This window comes from Lepisma saccharinum, chromosome 24 (assembly GCF_977018435.1).
Source record: "Lepisma saccharinum chromosome 24, izLepSacc3.1, whole genome shotgun sequence".
Classification (NCBI taxonomy): Eukaryota; Metazoa; Arthropoda; class Insecta; order Zygentoma; family Lepismatidae; genus Lepisma; species Lepisma saccharinum.
In genome coordinates, this window is record NC_139252.1 from 44,461,706 (window position 1) to 44,476,374 (window position 14,669).

Below are 14,669 nucleotides of genomic sequence, written 5' to 3' on the forward strand. Positions count from 1 at the left end.
GATGACATGATGAAATTTCGTGAGGGTTCACTCACCCAGGCCGGGATTCGAACCCGGGACCCCTGGCGTCGTATCGCGCTGTGCTAACCACTCTGCCACGGAGGTCGGCGTTTGTAAAAGACAGCCCTGAACCGCCAATAATAAAATGTTCGTTGCCTGCTTCCTACGAATGGCCTAACGTTCAGTACATTAAGCTTGCACGAAACACGTGAGAGCAGCCTGTGGAATTTCCATGCGACAATTCCAGAGGCTATTTTTCCGTTCGGATAATGCGCTCCCCTGCCCTTTCGTGCGTCTTCGTGTAGTTTTGGCCTTCCTGGCGGCAAATGCTATAATTTCCCAAGACACGGCTCTTCGGAGCGCCCGATGTTCGAAAACTGAATGAAAATTTCCCACACCGGGAATCCAACTCGAGTATTCCGTGCAGCAGTCAGACACCCTATCGCCTGAACCTGTGGAATGTATCATAGAAAAATCTTCATTAATTATAGCTATGTTGTTTATTTGCTTTATTCAACTTCGCTTTTGTGCCACTTGTGGCTAATTTGCGGGGAGTGATGATGATATGATGAAATTGATGAATGGACACTCACAAACATCCATACCCAGGCTGGGATTCGAACCTGAGACCCCTGGAGTCGTAGCTATGTGCTTTCCCCTTTCAATGCCTATATTTCACATTTGAAGTGGCTAATGGTATGAATGTATGACGTCATATGCAAAACAATCTCATTACTTTCTTCGAAACAATTTCCCCCAACAAGAGCTGTCAGTGGTCGTTTCTTCTGCGGAAAAAAACGGCTGTTTACTTGGTGCAACACGCGAGCTCATTTACATTCGAATGAGTCTCTCTGGAAGAGCTGCTGCTCCAGGACGCTCCTGAGGTGAAGAAGACGAATAGGAAAAGATGTTTTCGAGCGCCGCAGAGACAATATGGAGACGCCAGAACTCGAAGGACAAATTTTCTTGCTAAGAGCGGTTAACGCGCCGGCTGATAACATATATCTAAATAACGCTAGGTTTTTCCATTCCAAAGAAACACGAAACCCAAAGTCGAAGAAAATAACAGCTTTTTCGTGGAAGGGAATTGTAAAAAGAAATACGCAACATTTTTTAAGACACGTAGCTTCCTGCGTACATAATGTGCAGTTGAAGGCTCTGCCGTAAATGGGAAAAGCTGGTGCATATTCTCGGATTGCCCAGATCAAATATCTAGTATGTCTGTTGTGCAAACATAAAATTAATTTTATAAATTCTTGCATTTGAATTATCTGGGCAACCCGCATAAGAGGGGGTCTCGCTCATAACACAAGCAACGACCAACATTGTGTTCTGAGTGACGTAAGCGAGGAATGCCTGTTAGGTTTAGTTCTCTTAGCATTAATACACTGCCATTTTATCTGGGCTTGACCAAAAAAGGTATTATCTATGCTAAGAGAACTAAACCTGACTAGCCTAAGAAAACTAGCCTGAATGAATATAATGGGGTGTATAGTATTGTATGACGAAGATACTTGGACGCTACTAAGTGAGGAAAAGCTATACTAGAAGCTTAAGAAATGTGTGTGAATGGACGGACAAAGTAAGAAATAAAACTGTGCTGGAAAGAGTTGATGAAAGAAGAGCGATACTGGCAGTGATCAAGAAAAGAGAAAGAAATTGGTTGGACACCGGAGGAAGTGTCTGCCAAAAGGCGATTGGAAGGAATGGTGAACGGGTAAAGGATTCGGGGAAGAACAACCAACATATCAGTTGAAGCATCATATTATATTAAATGATTCCTAAACTGACATCAAGTCTAAGGTGGAAGCTTGGAGATTGGAGTGAAATTAAGCCAGAACGGTTATGAAAAAATGAACCTAATTTTACTTTTCTTAAAATGTTATATGACAATATTCATTTTAAAAATAGTCCAAAAAATATCCCATGGATATTGAAAAGTCCTACTGTGGATATTCTGGATATCCATAATTAGATTACTTTAAAAAAAACAACATATTTAGACATTTAAAATAAGTCTGGCGGAAATCCTAAAACTGGATATATATAATATCCACGTAGCTAAACTGAACATACTTGATATCCAGTAGATGTCCCTTGGGGATTGGCGCTGCGTGGTAATGCAAACAATGAAATGTCATCGGGTACACCACGGAGTGGTGCTTGCTGCGATTCTAAAAGTCAAGGCCTGCGGACCAAGGAAGCAATCTTCTTTCTCAGGGAATTCCCCATTTATTTCGAATCCCCTTGTTGCATCTTTCTCACCCAGATGTCCTGCTGTGTGCATTATATCACCCATTTCCTGTAATCTTTTCTTCTTGCCAATTGTTGCATCTGTCTTCCAATTATGGGGAATGAACGGAAGTGTCGACGGGATGCCTCGTCCAGACAACACGGCCTTGGCCAATGAAGGTCAGCTCTCAAGTAAGCCGCAATTAGAGCGAATTCAGTCGCCCCTATCATCTTGTGCTTCAGTAATTTCGAAATGCATCACAATTCTCAAGCTCTCCAGCTCGCGTAATCGCGTTCATGCTTAACTAACTCTGGCATTCATAAATCCAAAGATTTATTAAGGCAAACAAGTTTCATCTGTACATATCCTGCGTGATCCACTCTTGATCAACCGCCACTGGGTGATTTGTCGTCTGCTGGAAGATCTTGGCAGCTGTCATAAGTGATTCCACCCACTAAGAGGAGCGCTGGAGACAGCATGTGCTTTGTTCTCTGCCAACCAGAGCTCAAAGTTCACTTCAGGAGGGAAATTTGAATCCCTGGTTGCGAAAATCGCAGCTAATGGAAGAAGAAGGCAACCGACAGCACATAAAAAGGTGGGTATTTCAGATGGCGAGTGGATAACGGCCTGATTCACTCATTTGCCCCGTCTGGTTCACTACACGTTTGTACACTAGGTGTAGTTCAGGTGCATCGCAGTATCAGGCTGATGTAAAGAAATTGTGTTCAACCAAGTAGACAAAAATAGTGGTGTTCAGAATATTCAATAAATGCCTGCCTGCTGCTTTCGACGTTCATTGGTCGACGTTGTTTGGTTAGCTAGTATCACGTGAGCAAACACAATTAATTGCCCTGTCTTTGAAATCTCGAAATCGTTCGATTTTTGATTACAAAGGAGACCTAGGTTCGATCCTCAGGGTTGGTGATCTCAGATGTGAATTTTCTGACAATATATCCTCATAAAGTGTTTCTGGAGTTCACCCAGCCTCTAATTAATGCATGCGGGGGGGGGGCATGGCTAGAGATGGCCGGAACGTGGTACAGATCTCACCTCCACTAGGTCGAGAACCCCTGGAGCCTTACCTCCTTACTGGTAGTCAATTCACGTAACAATAAGAATCGCATCTACACAATAATATTTTTTTATAAAAACTTGGTACAGAAAATGGCATCATATGCCAGATAACAGGGCTCAAGTCCTGACCAAGCCTACATTTCTTGCCAAGTTTATATTACGAGTACCATACACCTGTTACTTAACTAGAGTTTAGAATATAAATAAGAGTATCCGTTGAATTTCTTCGGTTTTACATTTGCATGACACATGGTCAACCTTGTGGGGTTGGCGCAAGCGGCTGCTACGCCTCTGGTCACGCTGGACACGTGAGAACAAGCAGCAACAAAACAAAATATCCTTTTGTGTCCTTGCAAGAGAAAATGCGTGGATCCGCACCCAATATTGCATGCAAGAGATAAACAAACAGCTTTTGTTTCGCAGCCTTTTACGTTGCAATTCTTTCACCCTGTTCGTTAGCAGTTTTTTTGCAATGTTTTTCTTCCTTCTCTTTTAATCAATGTTTTGGCCAACAATGATGCGTATGTCAGGCGCGTGATGGAAGAGATACAAAGTGCAATCGTTACAAGAAAAAGGTGTTTGCTCTTCTCCAATCAATTTCCAACACAATTTCCGGTGCCATATTGATTGCAAATCGTGATGTAAATTAAGGCACGGGGATTCTTGTCATAACAAAGCGTCCTTTTAAACAATATTTACATGAGTGGCGATGATAGGAAAACTTCAAGAGAGGTAGAGTCGAATTACTTTCGGAACATATCCAGCGGACTGCGCGAGTCTGTCTAGCGAGCCTAGTGGGCGTGTAGAACCTGAGCAAGGGGCTTAGCGATAGGTTCTGGATGGAGATGACGTCAGCGGCTCGCTTGGTTAATTGGCTGCTTCGAGAGTTGTGACTCGTTCCGAAGCTTCAAATGCATAACTGCCAAAGATGTTACGGAAATAATCTCCCTCTACAATCGGCGAAAAGTGTGCATTGTGATTTTTAAGGCTCTTCATGAGAAAGAGAGAGAGAGAGCAAAGAGAATATGCATAAAAGTAGTGGAGATAGGAAGAGAAGTGAAGAAACCAGAGAGACGGAGAGATATGGCTATGTATAGCAGAACACGTGTTTGTTTCACTGTCTGTCAAAAAGAGACAGTAAAGAAAACAGAAATTGGTAATTTTCCCTCCTCCCCAACGACAGAAGGAAATGAATCCACCACAGATTAAAACTTGTGTATGAGCAAAATAGACGCGTTTCAAAATTGTGCACGTTATATCCTCCAATAAACATTGGAACATACGCTTGTCGGGGTTTATTAGAAATGTTGTTGCTCTGTCAGTTTCTCTTTCTACGGTTGTTCGGTCTCCATGGTAACGAACTTACCGTTATTGGTTCCGGTACTGACGTAAAGGTGGATAGTACGTACATAACAGCTCTCTAGGGGGCGGCATACATAATAATTAGGGAAAGGAACTTCAGGTAAATAAATGTTTTTTCTGCGATAAGATAGAGACCCTCATTTTTGCAAAAATTCTGATCATAGCCTTATATGTCAACACAGCAAATTTTATTTTACATAAAAACACATATTTTCCAGTTTTCCGTATGTAAATACATATTTTGCGAATTTTCATTTTAAATACATAAAATCGCTCATTGACTTCATCTACCTCGAAATCCTCGAAGGAAAAATGTTTATTCTCCCCACCTCTTACATATCGAGAGTGCTAGGTTTGTTTTGTCTTTGAGCACCCTCGCTGGCAGACTTCTGGCACCTCGCCTACGATCCTATTGGGAAAAAAATAGCTGTGAGTAGCTGGGGCTGGCTACACGTAACGATAGCAAGGCTTTTTAATGAAGCAATGCAGCTATTGTGGCCAGAAGGCATAAAATTTGACAATGTTCTTCTCTTGACAGATGCTGCAGCTTACATGCAGTGGTCTTGCCGTTAGCTACCCCAAAATGGTGCACGTTACATGTGTCGCGCATGCGTTGCATAGAATATGTGAAAAGATAAGAGCTCTTTTTCCCAATGTCGATAAACTGGTTTCAAATGGGAAGAAAGTTTTTGTCAAGTCGCCTAGAAGAATAGACATTTTTAAACAAAAATGTCCTGAGGTTCCCCTTCCCCCTACACCTGTAGTTACGCGATGCAGATGTTATGCCCAGAACTTTGAAAAAAATTGTATCTGTTGTAAATGATCTCGACAAAGAAGAATTCTGCAAGAACTGTTGATGGAGCCCTCCTTAAAAGTCGAATTGGCATACATCTCAACAAACCTGTCCATTCTCTCTAATTCCATATGAAAGCTTGAATCGTCCGCAAACACTTTGGCAGCTTCCATTGGTAAAGTCCGTATAGTAGAAACGAAACTGAAAGAACTCACTGGATCTAAATGTCTAAATGTACAGAACTTTTGGGGAAAAACCAAGGTTTTCAAACATTGTGCCAAATTGCATGTGTTTTGGAAGGAGGTGAAGTAGAGGAAGAGGAAGCTTTGGAAAACTTCAGCGTTAGTGACATTTCGTGCTTCAAATATGCAAGAATTGTTTCTTGTGACGTGGAGCGATCTTTCTCACAATATAAATGCTTTTTAGAGATAATCGTCACAGATTTACAATGGAGAATTTGGAAAAAACTATGGTGATCCGCTGCAACTCTTCCAAAAAATAGGTCGCTAAGAGGTAATCATTTAGAAACTAATTTCAGGTGTTTAAAATGCATGTTATAGTTTGTTTTTGTTACCAAATGTTTTTATTTTTGTCACATATTTTCCTGTTTTTATCACATATTTTCAACATTTATGACACATAAAAAATAAATATTTCTGAGTTTTTTAGCACATAAAGTTCCGTTCCCTAATAATAATTATGGCTTGGAAGTTGAGGAAAAATCCTTTTTTTCTCCTAGTGTCCGAAGACGTAGCCCAACATAATATATGTTCATTTTGGGTCATTGTAGGCCAGAAAAAGGTGGGTTTTATTTGTCCTCTTTGCCTCTTTCGGCTTTTTTTTTGGCTTATTGGTCCTTTATAGCCTTTCTTTTTAGGTCTTAACGGCTTTTTTTTTTGCAACTTCACCTTCTTTCGACTATGTTTTTACTGCCCAATCTCAATTCGAATCATCATCAGTTCATCACCTCTTAAACATCCTTTCTGTAGTAAAGAAATAAAAATAAATAAATAAGTAAATATATTTTTGGAGGACTGAAGCAGGTACGGTACAAGATCCTTTAACCGTAACTTGTCTGGAAGGTCGCGCTGTAAGTGGCAACTTTCTCTTGTTTTGAAGCTTTCAGTTTTTTTGCACTGTGTGTTCCATACCACCAGAATTTTGTATTTTTTTTATTCATTAAATATGTAATTAAAACTGAAGTTATTAATTAATTTGGATCACATTTATACGTCCTTTTTTCCGTTTTTAAGTCCTCTTTTTGATATTTTTAGGTATTTTTATAGGTATTTTTTTTGGCAATTTATAGGTCTTCAACTTCCGAGCCCTAATGATAAGATAGTTCGTATATTTAGAACTTTCAACTCTCAAAAATTTGGCGGGCATTTTGAGCGAGGTTTGCATTTACCACTCTGGTTTTTCTCGAGTTGAAAAATGTTGATTTCCTCAAAACTTCGTACGGGGCTGTAGCCTCACCAGCCCCTCTGCGTACGCCAGTTATTCCCGGACTAGCACACCCTTGTGATAAATATCAACAAACAGCCAGAAATTCTCGTATCTCGGATAGTAGCAGCTACTGATGGCGCCAGAGGGGAACAGCGGAGGCATACGCCTCCCCCCTCATAAACGATTGATTGATTTGTTGTTTTACGTTCACTTTATGCACAGTAAGGCTAATCGGGACTGAACCTACAGTTTAAAGTGGGATCCGAACCACTAGGTGCCTAAACCGGGAATCGAACCCGGGACCCCTTGATTCCCTCATAAACGAGAAAACATTTTTGATATTTAGGCCGCCGCTGCCTTATCCTCCACTTGTTTATGGCGCCAACATCGATAGCAACACCTAGTTTGTTGCGCAACCGACTAAAGTACAGTATGTAAACAGCACAAATAAGCACGTGACACTGACTGGCGTCTCCGAGATATGTAGTGGCTTACACTCTCGCTTTGTAATCAACGGATCCCGAGTTCGAGTCCCAGTGGATGCATATTGCAAAGTGGTTCCCATCCCAGTTCAAACCTCAGGTCCAGTCCAGACTAGCCTACCTGGTCATAAAGAAAACTTAAAACTAAAAAAAAGAATAACGTACCAATGGCGCAGGAACACTCTGATTTAGGGGGTACAGAATTTACTTCGGGAAATCTACCCAGCACAGCACTCAACGCACTCAACCATGCATGAACAGAGGGGCAGGACCATATTAGTAGTCCCAATCTCTTTTCGGTGTTTTAAAAGGAATGTGCATACTTCAACAGTCAGATGAAAATTATCTCAGGAACTTGTTGAAACACATGCTCAAATTTCTACGATTTATATCCTATCCTGAAATACGATCTTGTATTATGTATTTCGTTTTCATTTTTACGATTGTCTCGCTTGTCTTCCAAAATTTTAAAAAAAAACTATGAGGATTTTAGGGATGCTATATTCCAAACACGGTAATATACTAATGCACGCAGGTCCGATTTTTTAAAAAATGTAATCCACAATTAAAGTGACCAGATTTTTAAAACAACGAAACGGGACATTTTTGCATATTTTCCCGAAGGAAAAACGGGACAAAACGAGACGGCAAAATGTACACATTTTAATATAAAAACTGTTTCGTCATAAATCCTTATGTTTGAAAACTAATTCAATAAATGCTGTGTAAATAACGCAGAGCGACGAAAGTCAATTAATCGCCTCTTATGCTCCTACATAACTGCAGAGGTGCAGTCCTCTACTATAAACCGCGTTGTAGTCAGATATTAATTATTAGATACTAATTATTTGATTAATTTATTTTGTTTATTAGTTCCCTTTTCTGTCACTTCTCTTTAATCTCGAAGATGAGGATATGTGATTATATAGGGGAGAGTCGTACAGTACCGGCCGTCCTACAGTATCGGCCAATTGCTAGTTCGGACATTTGACGCTACATAGCAGTAGTTCACGGGAGTAGGAGGGAAGGGCATGTATTCGTGTGTGCTATAGTTCGGGGTCACCCGCTTTCACGCAGTATTCTGAGAGCTGTGCCTGTGTTACTGTGAAGAGTCAAGTGGCTGCCTGAGAGAAGTTATTTCTGGGCCCTGGTATTCATGTTCGAGGTAAGTGTTTGATTTTACTTTCAGATTCAGTTTATCGGTATTCTATAAGGATACAAAAACCTGTAAATAGTTTAGCAAATTGATTATAAACAAAGTGTAATCGGAACTTTTGTTACCACCTAATGATCGTACAGTATCGGCCACACAGAATTTCGTACGCACCTACTGCAGTCCTGCTTGCTTTTGTTTTCAGAGTAAGATGGCAGACGAGGAGGGCAACAAAAGAGGTAAATGGACTGAAGAGGCCATGAAAGGGGCGGTAAATGAGGCAATGACAGCAAGACAAGCAGCTAGTATATATTGTTTACCAAGAATCACGCTAGGAAATAGATTGAGAGCAATTCAACGTGGTATGGATGTGGACCTGACACCTCAGATGGGCTGATTTAAGAAGACTTTTGATGACGAAATGGAAACAACAATTACTTTCGTATATGAAAGACTTGGCTTCAGTAAATAAGAAGCCAAAGAAGACAACTGTAGAAATTGCACAATGCATAATTTGTCTAGAGTCCTTTGAGGAAGATTGGGTTCAGTGTACCGAATGTGGAGTTTGGCACATGTTGAATGCGTAGACCAAGAAAATATTTTGTATTTTTGTGACTATTGTATAAATGTGATTTCAACTCCGCTTTAACGGACTTTATTCCCACATTTGTTAACTACCACACCTTTGTACACATAGTTTACAGTTTCTTCATAAAACTGAAGCATTTATAAATAGTTACCACCACCTAAAATTAAAATATTGACTGGCCGATACTGGACGACAATTTTTCGTTTTTTATATATATGTAGTTCTGAAAACATTTCAGAGAAATTGAACCCGTGTTCCTTAAAGTATGCATTGAGGTATCGTATTACTATGTTCAATCCGACTATCTCCTAATCTTTTATCATTTATAATAAATAAGCTTAAGGTGGCCGGTACTGTACGACTCTCCCCTAATGAAATTGATGAAGGAACATAACAGGCCGAGATTCGATCCGGGACCCCTGTAGTCAGACATAAATGACTGGATGTTAGTATACCATAGTTCATAGTAATAGTAGATAAGGTGCATTGTTGCAGCAATTCTCTTTCATAAGTGATTGTCACAAAATAGGGATTGGCGTCCCAATATACATTTTTAAAATCGAAATTTAACACGAATTTCTTCCTTTGGGCCCCTCTATACACCTGCCACGTTTCATGGAAATCGGAGGGGGACACAAAGGTCGGATCTCCACTTCAATTTGTTCTCATCTTGATATATGAGGGGGGTTTTGCCCCCGAAAACAATTTTTTAGCCGAAACAAAAAAACACGTATTTCTTCCTTTGGGCCCCTCTATACACCTGCCAAGTTTCATGGAAATCGGAGGGGAATACTTAGATAACCTCCCTTGTCAGAAAAAAGGGACAACTCGGCTAATACAGGATGTTTGGTCACCTTATCCATAACTTGAAATCGCTCGAAACTTGACAACGAATCAACAACTCAATTGAACATAGACATTATAACATTCTAGATGTTCCATAATCCATCTTCTACATTTAACCTGTGGAAATTACTAACTAACTCCCTAGCCTTCTTGAACCCGAAGGTTCATGGCTGCAGCAACACAGGTCTTCTATCTGTCCCTATCCTGAGCAAGATCTATATACTCTTTTCCATCCCTACCGATTTCCTTTAGGTCCATCTGAACATTATCCCTCCATCTTCGTCTTGGTCTTCCTACTGGTCTCTTACCATCATATTTCCTTGTAAAGTGTTCTTTCCTCTCCCATTCGTGTCACATGACCTGCCCACCTTAATCATTCTAATAATATCTGGACATGAATACAAATTATGTACTTCTAAATTATGTAACCTTCTCCACTCACCTATCCCCTCATCCCTTTTAGGCCCAAATATTTTCCTAAGGATCTTATTTTCAAATACTCTCAATTTATGTTCCTCTTTCAATGTAAGGGACCAAGTTTCGCATCCATATAATATTACAGGCAAAATTACTGTTTTGTATATTTTAACTTGTGTTAAATACACCTATGGAAATACATTTCTAAATTCCGGCGAGCGCTGATCAGTCTAAAAAAGACTGAGTTCGCCACAGATAGCACATTCGTGTAAAGATTGTAGCCAGCGTATTTTCCAACACGCAAGCGACGACAGCGTTCCTTTGAGAGGTCGGGGAGAACGAGGGAAGCTAATGATAGGTGGAGGCACTCGTTGAAGCGCCAGCGATAGCAAAGTCGGTCTCGTAATGCAGTTTTACACAAACCGTGAACAACATGCACTCGACCTTTTCCTTCGCATGAGAACGAAAAATGTTTATGAATTCTATCTTTGAATTGCAAACTTTAGTATGTCTTGAAGATAGGAAAAAAAATGTTTAACTTCAAGACATACTAAAGTTTACGATTCAAAGATAGAATTCAGTTCTCCAGTATCAGAGAGATGTCTTGTCAACTTTACGTATGCTCAATTAGGAATCAGATTAAAATAGCAATCCAGGTAAATTAGAGGGAGACATGAGTGGTGTTGCCAAGAATAGTGTTGCCTTCTGAGTTAAGAGTTACTAAATAAAAGTAGGGCGTTATAGTTACTGTTACTTTGCGTCCATAGGTAACGCTTTGCCGTTACTTTGTAACATAATCCGACCATTTGACTTGTGTAAAACAAGTATCGCAACCCTGAGTGTCTTAAGGGAGATAGGAAGAAAGAAAGACTAAAGAACCGGCGGAGAATGAGAAAGGAAGATAATTAAAGAGACAAGGAGCGAGAGAAAAGTAAAGAGAAGAGAAACATAAGTAAGAGACATAAAGAAAGAGAAATAAAGAAGCGAGACAAAAAAACACAAGCTAACAGGGGAGAGAAGGAAAAGAAATGGATACACCGCATATAGAAAAGAAATATAAAAGCATGAGAAAGAAAGGAAGAAATAGAGTAGCGGGGGAAAAGAGAAATAAATAGCGAATCAAAGGAGAAAGAAAGAGAGAAAGACGAGTGAAATTCAGATGGGAGAAAGAGAGAGAGAAGGATAGAAATATAGAAGCGAGAGATACGTAGGAAGAATGGAGAAATAAGAGAAGGAAGAAGATAAATATAGAAGAAATATACGAAGAAAGAGATAGGGAAGGAAGAGAAATAACTGAAGGTCGATAGAAAGAAAGAATATAGAAGAAATAAGACATAAAATGGTAGGGAAATATAGAAAAAGAAATGTTCAAGAACAGAGGAAGTAAATCCGAAGGAAGAGGTACTAAAACTTAGAAACGAAGGTTGAAAGCTACAGGGAAAGAAAGAGACAAAAGAATTACAAATAAAAGGGATGGAGAATGAAGAAGTAGGCAATTTTTTCTTATTCCAAAGGGAAGGATGAAGTGATCTACATTTTAAAGTGCGAAATTGTATTCTTTTTTTTTAGTTTTCGCGGCCTTTCCGCCACTTGTTGAATAATCGTACAATGAGAATAATTAGGGGAAAACGTTGAAGTTTTTCTGGTTTATTTTTAACTCGACTTCATGCGCAGCTATTAGGCTAATCTGGTCTTAACCTACAGTTTAAAGATGTGCCTTCATTGAGCTACGAATTGATGAAATGACACTCACAAAGGAATGCTAAAAAAGGCTGGGACTCGAACCTTAAACCCTCGAAGACGCGATTCTGAGAAGTGTTCGACAACAGAGGCACAGTGGCGGAGCGCTGCAAATCATTTTGAAGGTGCGAATGTATTTGCCATACTTATTACATTATTTTATGCAGACTGTTGTATACACTGGTACTGAAAAGGAAACGGATCGGTATACTTCTGCGAAAATAAGTAGTCATGAGTTCGAATCCAAGGTAAGATATGTGTATTAATAAGAGGCTGGGCCTTTAGTCTGTCTCGGGTAAGATTTTTCAAAATTCTCTCTCGTCTTGGAAAACCGCATCCATATTCTGTGAAAAATTTCGTCTGATCAGAATTTACCCTGGATCATTCAAGGGGACCCTCATACCGTTTGATTGATAGATTTGTTTTATTTTACGTCCCTTTTCTGCCACTTTTGACTTATCGCGAAGATGGAGATGAATGGTGTTACGATGACATAGGTGACGAGACACTCAGAGACACACATGGATGGCACAACACAGTTCCTACGGATGATTATCCTGGCTGCAGGTCCAGTCGCCAGAGCCTAGTTAGTCTGTAAAAGGCAGTCAATGGTGTACTATTTGGAATAGAGGTTAACATCTGGTACCTTTAGAAAAGGACACTCCTTACGTTTTTTTATTTCGCTATTGTTGATATAGTCTACCTGCGATAGACAGCGTCAGAAAACTTACAACGAAAAAACACATACGAATATAAATGTGATTTGTAGAAGGAATTTTCAATAAATGTTTTCTTTCCCCTCTAGCCTCCCCGATGGCGCAGTGGTAGCGTTCTACCCGGTGAAGGCACATAGCGGTTCGGATCCCACTTTAAACTGTAGGTCCAGTCCCGATTAGCCTTACTGTGCATAAAGTGGACTTAAAACAACAAATCAATCAATCAATATTTCCCCTTCAGAAATTAGAATAAGTATGCTGTTCTTCAAAGTGGGAGAAATTTTATAAAAAGGCTTTCCGATCACAGGGCCAAGGTCCAGACACTCTCAATGAATTTTCCTACCCATCCACATTAAACCGACTTCCGCGGAGGAATGGTTATCAGAATGCATTGCAAAACCAGGGATCCCGAGTTCGAATCCCGACCTGAGCATGTGTGTTTTTGTAACTGTCCCTTCATCAATGTTCGCGATTAGTCAAAGATATAGAAAAGCGACGTAAAATAACCAATAAATCAATGAACTTAAATGTATAAATGAAAGTTGTAAAACAATTAGGGCTGAGCCGATACCGATATCGGTATCGGTGAGTATCGGTTGATTTCCTTTTACCGATACCATCCGATACCAAAGATTTTCAGTGGCTAGAAAAGCGGGCAAAGGCAACAGGTCGTCTCAACATTTGTCCCTTCTAAAAGTTCGTTCACCCTTCCTTGTGACAGATTGAAAGACCAGGACAAGAAGGTCCATAGATATTCCTAGAAATACTGGATAGGGAAATGTTTTTAACACCCCGCCGCACTAATGACAGGTCAGGTAGTTGCGGAGTTCTTGGAAAAGAGGGATGAAGATCACTGTGAAATTAGCTTTGCTATATCTACGTTCAAGCGGGTAGGGGAATCAGCAATTTATACACATCCTCTTCACTTCTGCCTTTCGTGACTGCCGGTGTCGGCCAATGAGGGTTGTTTACTTCCGCCGAAAGCCAGCCCCGTGGCGAGTGGTTAGCACATCGCGCTACGACGCCAGGGGTCTCTGGTTCGAATCCCGACCTGTGGATGGATGTTTGTGAGTGTCCATTCATCAATTGCATCACATCATCACTCATCCCAATCTTCGCAAATTAGCCAAAAGTGGCAGAAAATGCTAAGTAAAATAAAGCAAATCAGTCATTATTTCCGCCGAGATTAGATTTGGAACATACTGCTTTGAATGGCAGTACTAAGGAAGATAAGCTAATCGGGACTGTACCTACATTATAAACTGGGACCCGAATCACTATGGGACTCCACTGAGTATCGAACCCGGGATCTATTGATTACAAGGCGACGGCGGTACCACTTCACCATCGGGGAGGCCCCTATAAAGATTTATGAACACCACTACTTAGAATAATGTACATAAAATATTTATCAGGAACTTTACTCTTCATCAAATGGACGTACCATCATTCCATTTGTTATTCAATAGATATATTCAATTTTTTACTTCTTTGACATTAATTTCCTTGTCAGGACAGTTGTTTTAACACAAATTTTAGCGGTCTTAACTACACGTAAGCTAGATGATGAATATTTGCTGTTATATCTCTGATTTTATAGCGTCTTTTTACTATTTAACAACAATATTTTTTAGTCAAGAAATAAATAACAAAATATGTAGGGTTATTAACGTTGTCTTTCCAACGTTTCTTAGTCTGTGGTTACATGCAACAATACTTCATACGCATCGGAGAAATAAAGAACTAATTAATTAATTTACATATTATTACGAATCGACCAATAATTATATTAACGTATTAAATAGATACACTTTTATT

The 14,669-nt window shown here is 39.9% G+C and overlaps 1 protein-coding gene across 1 annotated transcript in view; it reads right to left on the reverse strand.

Moving 5' to 3' along the window:
* Positions 1 to 14,669, reverse strand: part of LOC145978170 (uncharacterized) — a 99,148-nt gene that overhangs the window by 19,406 nt on the left and 65,073 nt on the right. The window lies entirely within an intron of this gene.